The following is a 13,275-nucleotide window of genomic DNA, read 5'->3' as shown; positions in this document are numbered from 1 at the left end:
AACTTTGTCGGACATAACGTTTGTACGATTGCAGAACATCGGTTAATCTGTTCTTTTACTACTTTATTTGATTGAAATGGTTAGTGGCTGGTCGGGAGATGAAGAAGTCCGATCGTTCGAGAATCGATCAGGCAAGAACCAATTGTTGATGACCAAGCCAAACACATTTAGGAAGGGACAATTAAAGGTATACTATTCCAACATGGCATTTAGGATTTCTCATCTCAGTGCAAGAAAGTACCAACTAATTCTGCTTCTCTTGCATATTACCCCTGTCAGGCTTCAAGGAAAAGGGAGGGCTGGGTACAGACAAAATAGCAATAGGATCCCTCCCTTAGACAATGCCTTCCCTTATCAGAGCAGACTGCTGTCTGGTTTCCTGTCTCAAGCCTGTGCATTACCGTTTTGGAAGAGTAAAATAGGGGGAAGGCAGTAAAAAGGAACAAAGTAGATATCAGATCCCTAGGCAGAAAATATGCAGACTGGTTCCCTCCTTCAAGGGAAGCTATACTGACTAAGGGAACAAGGGGCTCTCTTGTCTGCAACGGCAGCACCGGAAAATAGCCCCAAGTACTTCTTTAGTATGGGAATTGAAAAAACGAAAGTTTGGAGCTATACTAAAATAATAATAAAAAAATTCCAAAAAAAAACCTCACGAAATGTGCAGCTGTCAGATGACCTGAAGTTTGTATATAATGGCCAGTCAGGGCTCATTTTCTTAATAATCACTGCAGTTTTTGTGCTTGTGGGAAAAAAAAAGCTCAAGCGAGGTCAGACTTGCAGAGTAAAAGGACAGTGACACTTTTCATTCCTCACAAAGAACCAGCGGAATTCTTTCTGAGCGGATGTCGTAGTTAACCGCTTCCTTACCTGCTGTACTTATGCTTCTCACAAGCAGAAGCTTTGCGGATTATGTCCTATTGGTCTGGGAGGTTGAACCTGTTGTTGGGCAGCAACTCTCAGCATTCTCATAAGCAAAGGCTTATTCTGTAAAGCCACGCATAGAGGAAACCTTGCACAGTCTGATATGATTATTCTCTGAAATAACGTCCTCTCCTGAGACTGGCAGGTTTTGTTGCGTACATAGGGACAATTGTGATAACATGCTAAGAACTATGCCTTGTTTTGGTTATCAGTCATTCACACAGATTTTTGAAAATTCTCACAGTTAGAAATGATTTTACCTAAATGTCAGGAATGAAAAAAACAAGCTTCTTTTAAAAAGAACTTCAGTCAGGGAAATAGTTGGTAGAAATAATATTACTTAGTAAAGGCAACAAGGCCTCCTCCGTGTGTAGGCGGAGTCATGTTTTCCTATTTCTGATCACTTGATACTGATGCTATCATTAAATCTTCACGCTTCCCTCGACAACGGCAAGCACTATGTTAGCTTCCATGCACATATAATAACAAATGACACATATACATCCATGCACAGGTATGGAGAAGGTCTTTTCTGTGCACACAGTAAAGCAAAGTGGATATAAGTAAAATAAAAGTTTACACACACTCAGCTACTTATGAAAAATCATTATAGCTATGATTATATTATATTTATAGATATATCATTCACCCCAAAGGCACTAGTAATTATGGCTGGCATTCTATACTTCTGCCTTCCAAAGCTTTTGCACTTCATCAACAGCTGACACGCCACAGCTTTGGCAGTCACCATCTGGCTTTCTCTTATACAGGTATGGGACCTGTTATCCAGAATGCTCGGGACCTGGGGTTTTCTGGATTTTTGGATCTTCATCAGGGTCAGACTGGGCCCACGGGACACCGAGAAAAAACCCGGTGGGCCCCGCCAGCCCAAACCTGGCCCCCCATTGTTGGCCTGCTTGTGCATGTTTACGCACACGGGCGCGTCTCAGCATTTTTGACGCATGAGCGTCAATGTGTTTTCTGCACATGCACGTCACTGCGTTTTTTTTCCATAAGCACGTCGGCATGTTTTTTTGCGCATGTCGGCAATTTTGCGGTCGGAGGAGGCCCCTGGGAACTGCCAGGAGGGCCCGTCGTTGTGCAGCCCCGGTGTGCCCCAAAGGCTCCAGTCCGACCCTGATCTTCATACCTTAAGTCTACTAGGAAATTATGTAAACATTAAATAAACCCAATAGGTTGGTTTTGCTTCTATTATGAATTAATTATATCTTAGTTTGGATCAAGTACAAGACAGTGTTTTATTATTACAGAGAAAAAGGAAATCATTTTTTAAAATTTGTCTATGGGAAACAGCCTTTCAAGAATTCGGAGCTTTCTGGATAATGGGTTTCCAGATAACAGATCCCATACCTATACCTGCTCTCACTGTAGCCTTCCTACCTACAATTACTACTGTGCAGTATATCAGGCAACCCAGTTCTATGGATCAAAATCACCTACATGTCTGTAATGTGAATAAGGTATAGGTATGGGATCGCTAATCAGGAACCCAATATCCAGGTAACTCCAAAATCAGGGATGGTCATCTCCATTTTAAGCAAAAAATATATATATTTTAATTTAAATTTTTTTCAATTATAATACAACAGTACCTTAATTTCAAAATAAATGTCCTATTTTTAACATATGTATTATATTTATACCCTTGTGTTGATAAATAGAAAAAAAAAAAAAAGACAATTGATTATAATTAGGGATGATTAAGATTGGGATTTGGCCAGGATTCTGCCTTTTTCAGCAGGATTTGAATTCGGCTGAATACTTCTGCCTGGCGGAAACGCATCCTAATTTGCATATGCAAATTAGGGGATGGGAGGGAAATTGCTTGACTTTATGTCACAAAACAAGGAAGTAAAACATGTTTCCCCTTCCCATCTCTAATTTGCATATGCAAATTAGGATTCAGTTCAGTATTCGGCCAAATCTTTCACAAAGGATTTGTGGGTTCAGCCGAATCCAAAATAGTGGATCGGTGCATCCCTAATCATAATTAAACTAAATTTCTTTGACCAGTATAAGGACAGAATGAAGGGCCCTGGAAATTGTGTTCCTCACAACTCTCTCCTTCACGCCCATTTCACTTTTCAGGAGATAAACCCCAGTGCAAGAAACAGTTCTCATAGTCAGATTTTTATTGCTACAGTTTTCCCCCCAGAACATTTGCTCGATGGAGGGAGAAGTAACTAAGGGCTGTAACACCAGGAAAAGAGCAAGAAATGTAGAACTAATTGACATTGTATTTACAGGCACAACAAACAAGTGAAATGGCTAACATTCCATTCATGTGGCCTCAAACTAACAAACAAAAAAGTAAAGAGCTGTGAGAATATTGGGCAGTTCCCATGTCAGCGTTCTCAGATCTATATTCTTTCCAACTTCCTCCTGCCCCCCATCAACAACACAGTCTTTCCAGACAAGGTGAAGGGGCATCTCTCTGGGAGCCTCACCCTGGTTAGGAAAACAAATCTGGAGCCTTAGCAGCAGGGATTGTGAGAAGCTTCCTGATTTACTGGTTAAAGGAGAAGGAAAGGTTAAAACTAAGTAAGCCTTATCAGAAAGGTCCATCTAAATATACCAGTAAACCCTCAAAGTAATGCTGCTCTGAGTCCTCTGTCAAAAGAAACATTGCATTTCTTTCCTTCTATTGTGTACACATGGGCTTCTGTATCAGACTTCCTGCCTTCAGCTTAAACCTCATTGCCCTGGGCAAGAGCATGCTCAGTTTGCTCCTCTCCCCCCACCCCTCCCTTCTCTGCTGTAATCTGAGCCCAGAGCAGGGAGAGACTCCGGCAGGAAGTGATGTCACACCATGTTAATACTGCAGCTCCTATCCTAAACAAACAGAGAGTTTCTAGAGCTTTTTACTCAGGTATGGTAAAACATTCTACAGAATAAATATAGCATTCTAGCTTGCACTATTGCAGCTAATCTATTGGCAATAAAATGCCTCCGTAGCTTTCCTTCTCCTTTAAGCAAAAACAAGAACAGTCAACCTGTGGCCTATCTGATATTGTGACACCACCTCCAAAACCCACAACAGACTTTGACTTTCAAGACCACAGGTTGTTCATGTGTTGCATAGGGTCTGGCCATGGGCAGTACTGCATTGGTACATTGCTGCCTGATTTATGTGGCCTTAGCCAGACCACCAGCTGAGACCCACAGCAACATGTGAACTGCACTTAGAAACCTGAACATGACTCTCTCACTGCTCATCACCAGAGATACCTAAGATATAGTATAGCCTTAGAGGTGTTTGCTGAATTTGCATAAAAGTAAATTGTTTACGATCATCTTGTAAAAAAATGCAGTGTAGGAGGAAGTCATAAAAGAATTGTGGGAGATGTACAAAATATCTGCTTGTTTAGGACGTTTAGTAATCAAACAAGGGAAGGCGTGTGAAGTGAGAGTTGGTGGAGACCTGGCTTTCAACCACAGCTGGAGATAAGTGGGTGGCTGTTTAACAGTGATACAAAGGCGCGCACAATGTAAAATGTGAATTTTTCCGTGTTAAGAAATGGGTAGAGGTCATTTTTAGATGGAACATTTACATCGATTTTGTAACTACAACTTCCTTGTCTTGTCTGTGACTGCTGGTAGTTGTTGTACATGACATAAGTGCCACTAGGTTGTAAGCTCTTTTAAGCATGTTCCCTCTTCACCTCTTGTATCAACCTATTATAAATGTAATAAACCCATGTATTGAACAGAGCTGCAGAATATATTGATGCTTTATAAATAATTTACTGTAAACTATATGTTGAAGGTAATCCTTTACTTCCCTTCATATCATGCAATCATTTCCATCAGGCTCTGCCCCAGTGAAGCTCACAATCTAATTCCTTATCGTCCCCCACATCCTTCACACATACACCAGGGTCAGTCTGATCAGAAGTCAAATAACATTCCAGGAGCCCACGCACATACAAGCCGCACACAGTGCCCTGAATGGAAGTGAACCTAAAAGCCCCATCACAGCAAGACAGTAATGTAAATCACCGGGCCGTCATGCCCAAACCCTACTTATTCCTTCATTTGTTTTGTGTCTTCTTCTCAGACAGCTGCATGGGTGAATCTTTGTCCCTCTTTTAGTGGTCTGTACTGGTCAGCAGTTTATTATTATCGTCTCATAGCTCCCTCTCCTAGTGTTTATTGTGATTCATTTTCTATTATTATCCTATACAGTAACTATACAGCAGCTTCACATTATAACAGTGTCATCATTCAGTCCCTGCCCCATTAGAGGTTACAGACTAATTCCTTACACCCACTATGTGTGCATACATTCACTCTAGGGTCAGACCTGATCACAAGTAGGGTTGCCAACTGGCCAGTATTTTACCGGCCTGGCCCGTAAAAAATAATGGTTGATCCCAATGTTATTAATAGGGAAAAAAGATAAATATATAGAAGGGCGGTATTTTTTTCCAGAAAAGGTGGCAACCCTAATTACAAGCCAAGTAAAATACCACATCATCAACAGACTTACTGCAATCTCATTGCTTGGATTTACCAACCAATATATAAGAGAGCCAAAATATGAAATGAAATAATAGTTAACAATTTTATACATACATACACAGCGCTGCGCAATATGTTGGGGCTCTAAAAATACATGTTAACAATAAAATACATGTTAATAATACAATATACAATATTTAACCATGACTGTGTCCATCATTAACATGAACCACTTTAGATGACAGGAATTCCAGTGCCTTTTTTTAAAAATAAATAAATAAATAAAAATGTAAGCATATGGTTAATTTATCTGTTTCAAGAAAATAGAAAAAAATATTTGCAATTGATTAGAAAACAAAAATGTTTTGCATAGTGGTAGAAAATGTAGTTCTCATTAACTTTCCATATATGTGTGTGTATATATATATATATATATATATATATGTATATATATATATATATGTATATATATATATGTATATATATATATATATATATATATATATATATATATATATATATATATATATATACTGTATATATATAAATTAAAAACTGTCCATGGTTTTAAGTTGTAATTGCTGTTGAAAGCAGTATTTGTTTGTATCCCTTTCTCTTCTCTGGTTCTGACACTCAGATGTCAGTTCTAGTAAAGGGTCGAATTTATTGGGCAGGCATGGATTTGCGGCGAATTTCCTCATTTCACCACCTGCAAATTGTTTCGTGAAACGGCTGCTAAAATTTGCCGGCAAAAGAATTCGCTGCAACAAAAAAGTTGCACGTGTAAAAATTGACGCACATCAAAATAATTTTGACAGCCATTAACTTTAATGCATTTGGACAAAAAAGTTGCACGTGTAAAAATCGCCAACATTATTTTGACACCTATTGATTTAATGCATTTGGACAAATGAGTTGAGCATGTAAAAATTGTCGCGCGTCAAAATAATTTTGACGCCCATTGACTTCAATGGGGCTTATTTATAAACTATGGGCAAATTTGCAACTGGGCAGTAAACCATAGCAACCAATCAGTAAATCGATTTTTTCAGCCAGCTGCAAGGAAAACAATGAAAGCAAACATCTGATTGGTTGCCATGGGTAACTGCCCAGGTGCAAATTTGCCCAGTGTTTATAAATGAGCCCCAATGTGTTTTGCAGATTGGGGCTCATTTATATCACTAGTTGGTTCTTCTCCAGCAGGCTTCTGCTACATTGGTTCATGAGTCACAAATAGAAATGCAGAGAATATAAACGGCCAGACAGATACCGCTTTCTTTAGTAATTACATTACAAACAACTTTGAAACTTTTATATTATATTTTTATATATTATATATTTTTTTATAAATAATATTTTTATTATGCAAAAAGCAGAGTTGGGGTGAATATTGCTTTTATGTGAAATATCTTTAGCACTGGTGTTCTAGCACTCCAGGAGTTTGCTTTATATAAATATGTGTGATGTTTGATGAAATGCTTCCTTGGGTGCAGGAATGAGGATATAAACTCAGCAGTGTGTTTCAGGAGGCCCTTGGAAGGGGTTAAGCACCAGTGCATGGAGGTGTGAACTGTCTGGGTGGGGACTGGGAGTTGCTGGGGCAGTGACAGGGCTTTGGCCTGCACCCGTGATTTGAAAACAGCCTAAAACAGGAAAGAGCACACATATGCCACTTGGAATGTATGACGCAAGCCCCAGCCTTGAAACAAAGGAGAGGAAAGAGTTCAGCTGGTGGAGCTGGAGAGGAGGCACAGAGAGACATTTTAGTGAGCCCTCGCTGACCAATATTCATGAGCAGCTGGAGTCATTTAATACAAGGGCAGCAGCAGCAGCAACGGGTGGAGGTGTTTGCTCAATGGGTGTGAATACAAACAAGCATTATAGACTTGACCTGCCCTATTTACAAATACACAGGGAGGTGATTTGGGTTTTCTTTATAAACTGCACAAGAGAGTTTCTGATTAATATGCCCAGCGGAACATTAACCCCTTTTCATGATGCAGGCTTCATTGAAAGCTTTTCTTTTTAAAGCTGTGCTGCAAGCTGTAGTTCAGTAAAGTTGCAGTTCAGTAACCATTTAGTGACCATGCGTTGGTTATGTCAACTAGTTCAAATTAAAGCGGTGGTTCACATTTAAGTTAATTTTAGTATGTTGTAGAATGGCCAATTCTAAGCAACTTTTCAACTGGTCTTCATTATTTATTTTATATTTTTCTTTTATTTATATGCCTTCTTCTTTTGAGTCTTTCCAGCTTTCAAATGAGGGTCACTGATCCCAAAAAATGATTTGTAAAACTACAATGTATTGTTATTGGTACTTTTTATTACGCATCTTTCTAACTAGGCCTTCTGCTTCCCATTTTAAAATCTCTTATTCAAATCAATCCATGGTTGCTAGGTTAGTTTGTACCCTAGCAACCACATTGCTGAGACTGCAGATTGGAGGGCTGTTGAATAAAAAGCTAAATAAGGCAAAAACCACAAATGATAAAAAGACCTTTTAATTTGTCTCAGAATATCACTTTCTATATCATACTACAGGTTAACTCAAAGATGAGCAACACCTTTAAGATGGGGTGTATCTGTAGAGTGCTGTGGAATAGTCAGCACTATATAAAAAAAGGAAAATAGTAATGAATAACCTCTTTGACAGTACCCTGTGTAGCTTCCGATCTACATTTTTTCAGGAGTTAAATGTAGGTTTAATGCTACTCAGAGGGTTTTTACTATTGCTGTCTGTAGGAAGGATTGGTGGTTTTATCATGATTGTTCGTTGCAGAGACTGTAGCATTGCCATAGCCCTTAAATGTTATAGTTGCAAAAAAATACTTGTATCCAATTTAAGTTCATTCCTGGCCTCCCATTTATTTAGTCCAGAGCACCAAAGAAATAATACAACCCACACAAGAGTAACTTTACTCTCAGGTTACTAGCTAGAGAGAAAAACATAATTTATCATATTAGACAAGGCACAGGCTCTCGGCCGACAGGAATAATTTATCATATTAGACAAGGCACAGGCTCTCGGCCGACAGGTAAAACAGGATGTGAATTGAGTGATCGAGATGCTACTTCATCAAACCTAGAAAATATTTCAGCTTTGCACAGCAAGAAGAGTTAAATGTGCTTCACTTTAAAGACACAGCAACGGTTTAACAAAAATGTACAGTTTGTGCATTCTGCAGCCAGAACTTAGCTAGACATGTTTATACATTGCCTCACTTTTATTTAATAAATGATAGTTAAGCTACAAAAGAGAGATGTGTAGCAACCTTTCCGATACAGGACTTTTTAGACTGTTTTGTGATGTTGATACTCTCTATTGCCTATGAGAGATATGGAGACATAGAAGACATAGGTGAGCCATACTGATTCAGCATTCACATAGCCATGGCTTTGGAAGGCAGGGAAGAACCATACAGACTCAGAATGTGGATAGGAGGTGCTTGGAAATCAGAGAAGGGCCCTATAAGCTCAGTATGTGGACAGAGGTGCCTGGGAGCCAGAGAAGGGCCCTACACACATGGTATGTGAATAGGATGTGAATGGAAGGGCCCTACAGACTCGGAACAGGTACAGAGTACCTGGAAGGCAGAGAAGGGCCCTACAGACATGGTACTGTGTGTGAACAGGGAGTGCATGGAAGCCAAGGAAGGGCCCTACAGACTCAACACACTAAGTGCCTGAGAAGGGCCCTACAGACATGGTATGTGAACAGGGAGTGCATGAAGCCAGGGAAGGGCCCTAAAGGCTCAGTATGCAGACACACAGTTCATGGAAGCCAGAGAGGGGCCCTACAGACTCAACACACATAGTGTCTGGAATCCGGAGAAGGGCCCTACAAACTCAGTATGCAGACAGGGTGTTCACTAAAGCCACAGAAGGGCCCTACAAGCTCCAAACACAGACAGAGTGTATGGAAACCAGAGAAGGCCATACAGACTTGGTTAGTGGACAGAGAATGCATGGAAACCAGAATTGGGCCATATAGACTATGCAGGCTGCCTGTAAAGGAGCTTTGTTATATATATACCAAGACATGCACAGCTTTCCACCAGCGCATAACAAAGTGTGTTAATGAAGTCTAAGAATATCAGTGTTTACACCCTATTATTTCTTTTTTCCTTGGTTAAAAGCAAAACATTGCTTTTTCATTCTAGAAAACAAACTTATCTTTACTTTCATCTGTTTACAGCTAAATTAATATTGTGGGGGATGTCATGCTGAGTGCTGTGTACGCAGTATCACACTGTACGTCTAGATTGAGCTAAACTTCCCATCATCCCCAGCTGTAATGCCACACATACCTTAGACCATTATAGATGCAAATGACTAAAAAAAAAAAGATTGTGATGGTTACTTGACAAGCATAACTGCTCTGGTACATAAAGTCATATTAGAGGTGGCCTTTTAAAATCAAATCATGAGCATCCTGGCTGTAAGGATCTGTCTGGGCCTTTTTCAACATATTAATAAATTCCTTTATGTATAGTAATTAGGATTTAGGAAACACAGGAGTACTGGGAGCTATAGTCCACACATTTGCAACACATTACATTAGAGATTGCTCTTCAGGCCCCCTTGCAGTAGAAGTCTAATTTCCCCAGTTCGGCCGCACACACATTCTAGAGACAAATTCATCATAAGCCAATTAAGATACCAGTATCATCTGTACCGTGAAAGTAAATCAAAGCATCTGGAGGAAATATAGATAACATATACACTCCATGTAGAATGTACCATATTTGGGATTGAACCCAAGACTCTAGTCTAGTTTTTCAATGCAGCTGCTTCTATCAGTGCACCGATGTGCGGGGCAGCTAGTCACATATTGATACTGTTAGAGACCATTCACAAGTATAGGCAGATTCTACTGGTCTATCCAACGAGACCATTCACAAGTATAGGCAGATTCTACTGGTCTATCCAACGACCCCAGAAATACTCTCAAAAAGGTGATGCCGTCTGATGACCCCCAATCACACTCGCTGAAAGTCATCAGCCAACCTGGATTTCCTTTTTGGCTAATCAGCCGTGGCACACACCAAAATGCTCAACGGGGGAGAATCACAGTTCCATTAACTATGAAATAACTGAGATTATGTTTTTATACAACTTGCCTGGTCTAAAAGGTGAAGGTATCTAATGTCCCAGGAATCATGTCATGCCAATGAAACACACAGTTTACATCTCCTTTTGCTGGTCCTTGCATCTCTGTGGGGCTCCGCAGTAGGGCCCAGGTAGACTCCACCCACCCAAAAACAGCTCTGATGCAAAACATCTCATCCCAGCATAGCATCGCCCACACGAGTGAAGGACAGGGAGAGGACAAAGTCTGCTTTTTTTAGTTATTACAACATCAAATAGACAACAACTCCAAACTGGAAAGATAGTCGATGGATAAAAATCAAGTGCAAACATCAGCCTCAAAGCACACTATCAGAGGAACGAAACCGCACTGTTACCACATTCTGTGTGGGACCTTCCACAAATGGTTTTAAAAAAAAAAGAAGTAAAGTACGGTCTCTGCTTTCCTGGCAAGTACGAGAGGAATAACCATAAAGGGAGGACTTGTGTCTGTAATGGAATTTGCTTTTAAGCAGTATATCACTTTTTTGATGAACGAAGAACGTCACATTTTTATAAATATGTTTCACGCAGCTGTGCAAACACACACACACACAGGTTAATCTTTGCTTATCAGTATGTACATGTTAATATATACACATTAGCGCTCGCTGATAAAAGTTCCAAGGTACTCTGTTGTGTATCTGCCCTATGACACATTACACAAATAGCTCTCGATACACACATACAGTCGCAGAAGAAAAAACTAACTTGTTGTTACTTTCATGAACAGGAATGCGATTTACAGCCGGTATCGTTCCAGCTGCTACTGAACTACAAATCCCAGAATCCCCTGACAAACTAAAACTAAGTTAAACTTGGCTGAGATTAATGTACATGGTAAGATGATTTCTGAATTTCAGGGTTGAAATCACAGATCATCAAACATTTATCCACAGAATTTCTGTTTAAATGAGCCCATGCTCTCCAAATGTAGTTAAACAACAACTCCCAGCATCCCCTGACAGCCTTCAGGATCCTGCTCATTGTTGCTGTTCAGAAATGGCTAGACATAAGCAGAAAGGGATACCCCTTATCCCCTACCACTCAACCAAATTATGGACTTGCCGTTAGGCATGAGGAAATGCATGTGTCACCAACTAGCATGAAATGTATATCTATACAACAAATTAAATATGACAATACTTTACCAAACCATTCAGATGAGCTTTTGACGTTTTTTTGCTTTTTTACTGAAATTGACAGATTTACTAATAAACTAATTTTAATGCACCGTTTCCCTATAATTTAGTCCTTCACCAATATGTAAAGAAAGTGTACAAACAAGATGTGAATATATTCACCGTATATACCAGCACCGGTGAGTATTTATTCGTGTCACACACAATATAAACAGTAAATATTAGTGATGAATGATGTTGATTTAGCCACTTATATGACGGCTAATTAGTGAATTTAAAGTTAAACAGGGGGGAAAAAAAATATAAAAATTATTTTAAGAGTTTTTTTGTCAATTCATTTCCAAAAAAAATCCTCAAATTTAAAAAAAAAGAAGGAAAATGGAATAATTTCTTATATTAATGCTGGCTGCCCCATGATAATAGTTCATTTTTAGGTTGAAATTCCATGAAAGTGTGCCCCTGTGACACAGTAATGGGCTTTATGTAAGTGAGAGATTGGCCGCACCACAACGAGTGTCTGTGAGACAGTGGCCAGTGCTGCTGCCGCTCAGGGTCCCGGGGCACTGACAAGCACTGTGTGCTCATTTAGAGCCCCTCATCAATCAGTGTTTTGTTAAGCAGCCTGTTCCTGCAGAGAATTTCTCTGGAATGAAACATGGAGAGACCAATGTGCACCCAGCACCGTGTCAGCTGATGGCAACTTCAGTGTGTCCTGGGAATCCTGCCCACCGCAAACAGCCAGGTGATTAGTGCCAGCCGGAGAGGCACAGACTGAGCTCCACTCAGCAGGCAGATTCCTTCTTCCCGACAGCAACAGGTCATGTGTCTCCTTAATCCATCATGGAAAGAGGTCACATCCATAAGAACCAGGTGACACCCCCCCAACACCCCAACCAACCTAAACAATAATGACCCCCTCCCGTTACTAGATACCCACCACCGGCTTTAGCAGAATCTCATGAGCTCCGGGTTCTACAACTAACAACAAACAGCAGCACTTTGGAAGAAAGACACTTACTGTGATACAGAGAGAAGGGGGGAGAAAGTGAATCTTCTATATCCTCAGATATATATTCCTATTATTCGTCCTGTAGTGATCAGGGAAAGGGATGCTATAAGTGCAGAGATCCCGGCACTGGCTCAGCTTTACTTTGTGTTTCTCACATGAGTACAACGAGCCGGTGTGTGGCTGCTGAAGCCTCAGGGTTAGGGACAAACCTCTAAGGGATGGGAAATTCAGCCAGGGAGGGAGGGATAATCAGCAGCGCTGCACACTAGCAACAGCCGGCAGGGTGGGGCAGGGCAGCTCCAGCCCCATGGGTGGAGGGAGGATTAGGGTGGAGGTTTTGGACGAGTCAACATTGACACTTTCATAAATATATATTTACAGAGCATGCAGCCTCACCCCTGCTGCTGCTGCCTCCTCCCTTCCTCCACAGACCCGATTAAAGTCTAGAGGCTGCAGAAACCCAAGAGCGAAAGGGAATCAAGCCGAGCTCCAAAGTTTCCTCTTTAAATCGAGTTACTCTTTAACCCCCCCCCATGGAGCACGGCAGCGCCGATCAGCAGCTCATATTTCCCACACTCTATGGGTGGCATG

General features: G+C 40.5%; 1 protein-coding gene across 2 annotated transcripts in view; it reads right to left on the bottom strand.

Annotated features, from left to right (window-relative positions):
• Positions 1–12,910, bottom strand: part of klf3.S (Kruppel-like factor 3 (basic) S homeolog) — a 39,247-nt gene extending 26,337 nt beyond the window's left edge. The window contains exon 1 of one of the 2 annotated variants that reach the window (XM_018243095.2): positions 12,694–12,910. The gene's annotated coding sequence lies outside the window, so the exon portion shown is untranslated. Of the gene's footprint in view, positions 1–10,526; positions 10,681–12,693 lie in introns of those variants that run through there. The other variant, XM_041579424.1, reaches the window with a different exon arrangement.
• Between the last annotated feature and the right edge of the window lie 365 nt (positions 12,911–13,275).

The sequence above is a fragment of the Xenopus laevis genome, chromosome 1S (genome assembly GCF_017654675.1).
Source record: "Xenopus laevis strain J_2021 chromosome 1S, Xenopus_laevis_v10.1, whole genome shotgun sequence".
Classification (NCBI taxonomy): domain Eukaryota; kingdom Metazoa; phylum Chordata; class Amphibia; order Anura; family Pipidae; genus Xenopus; species Xenopus laevis.
Note: the sequence above shows the minus strand (reverse complement) of the source record. Positions and strands in the feature narration are given on the sequence as shown.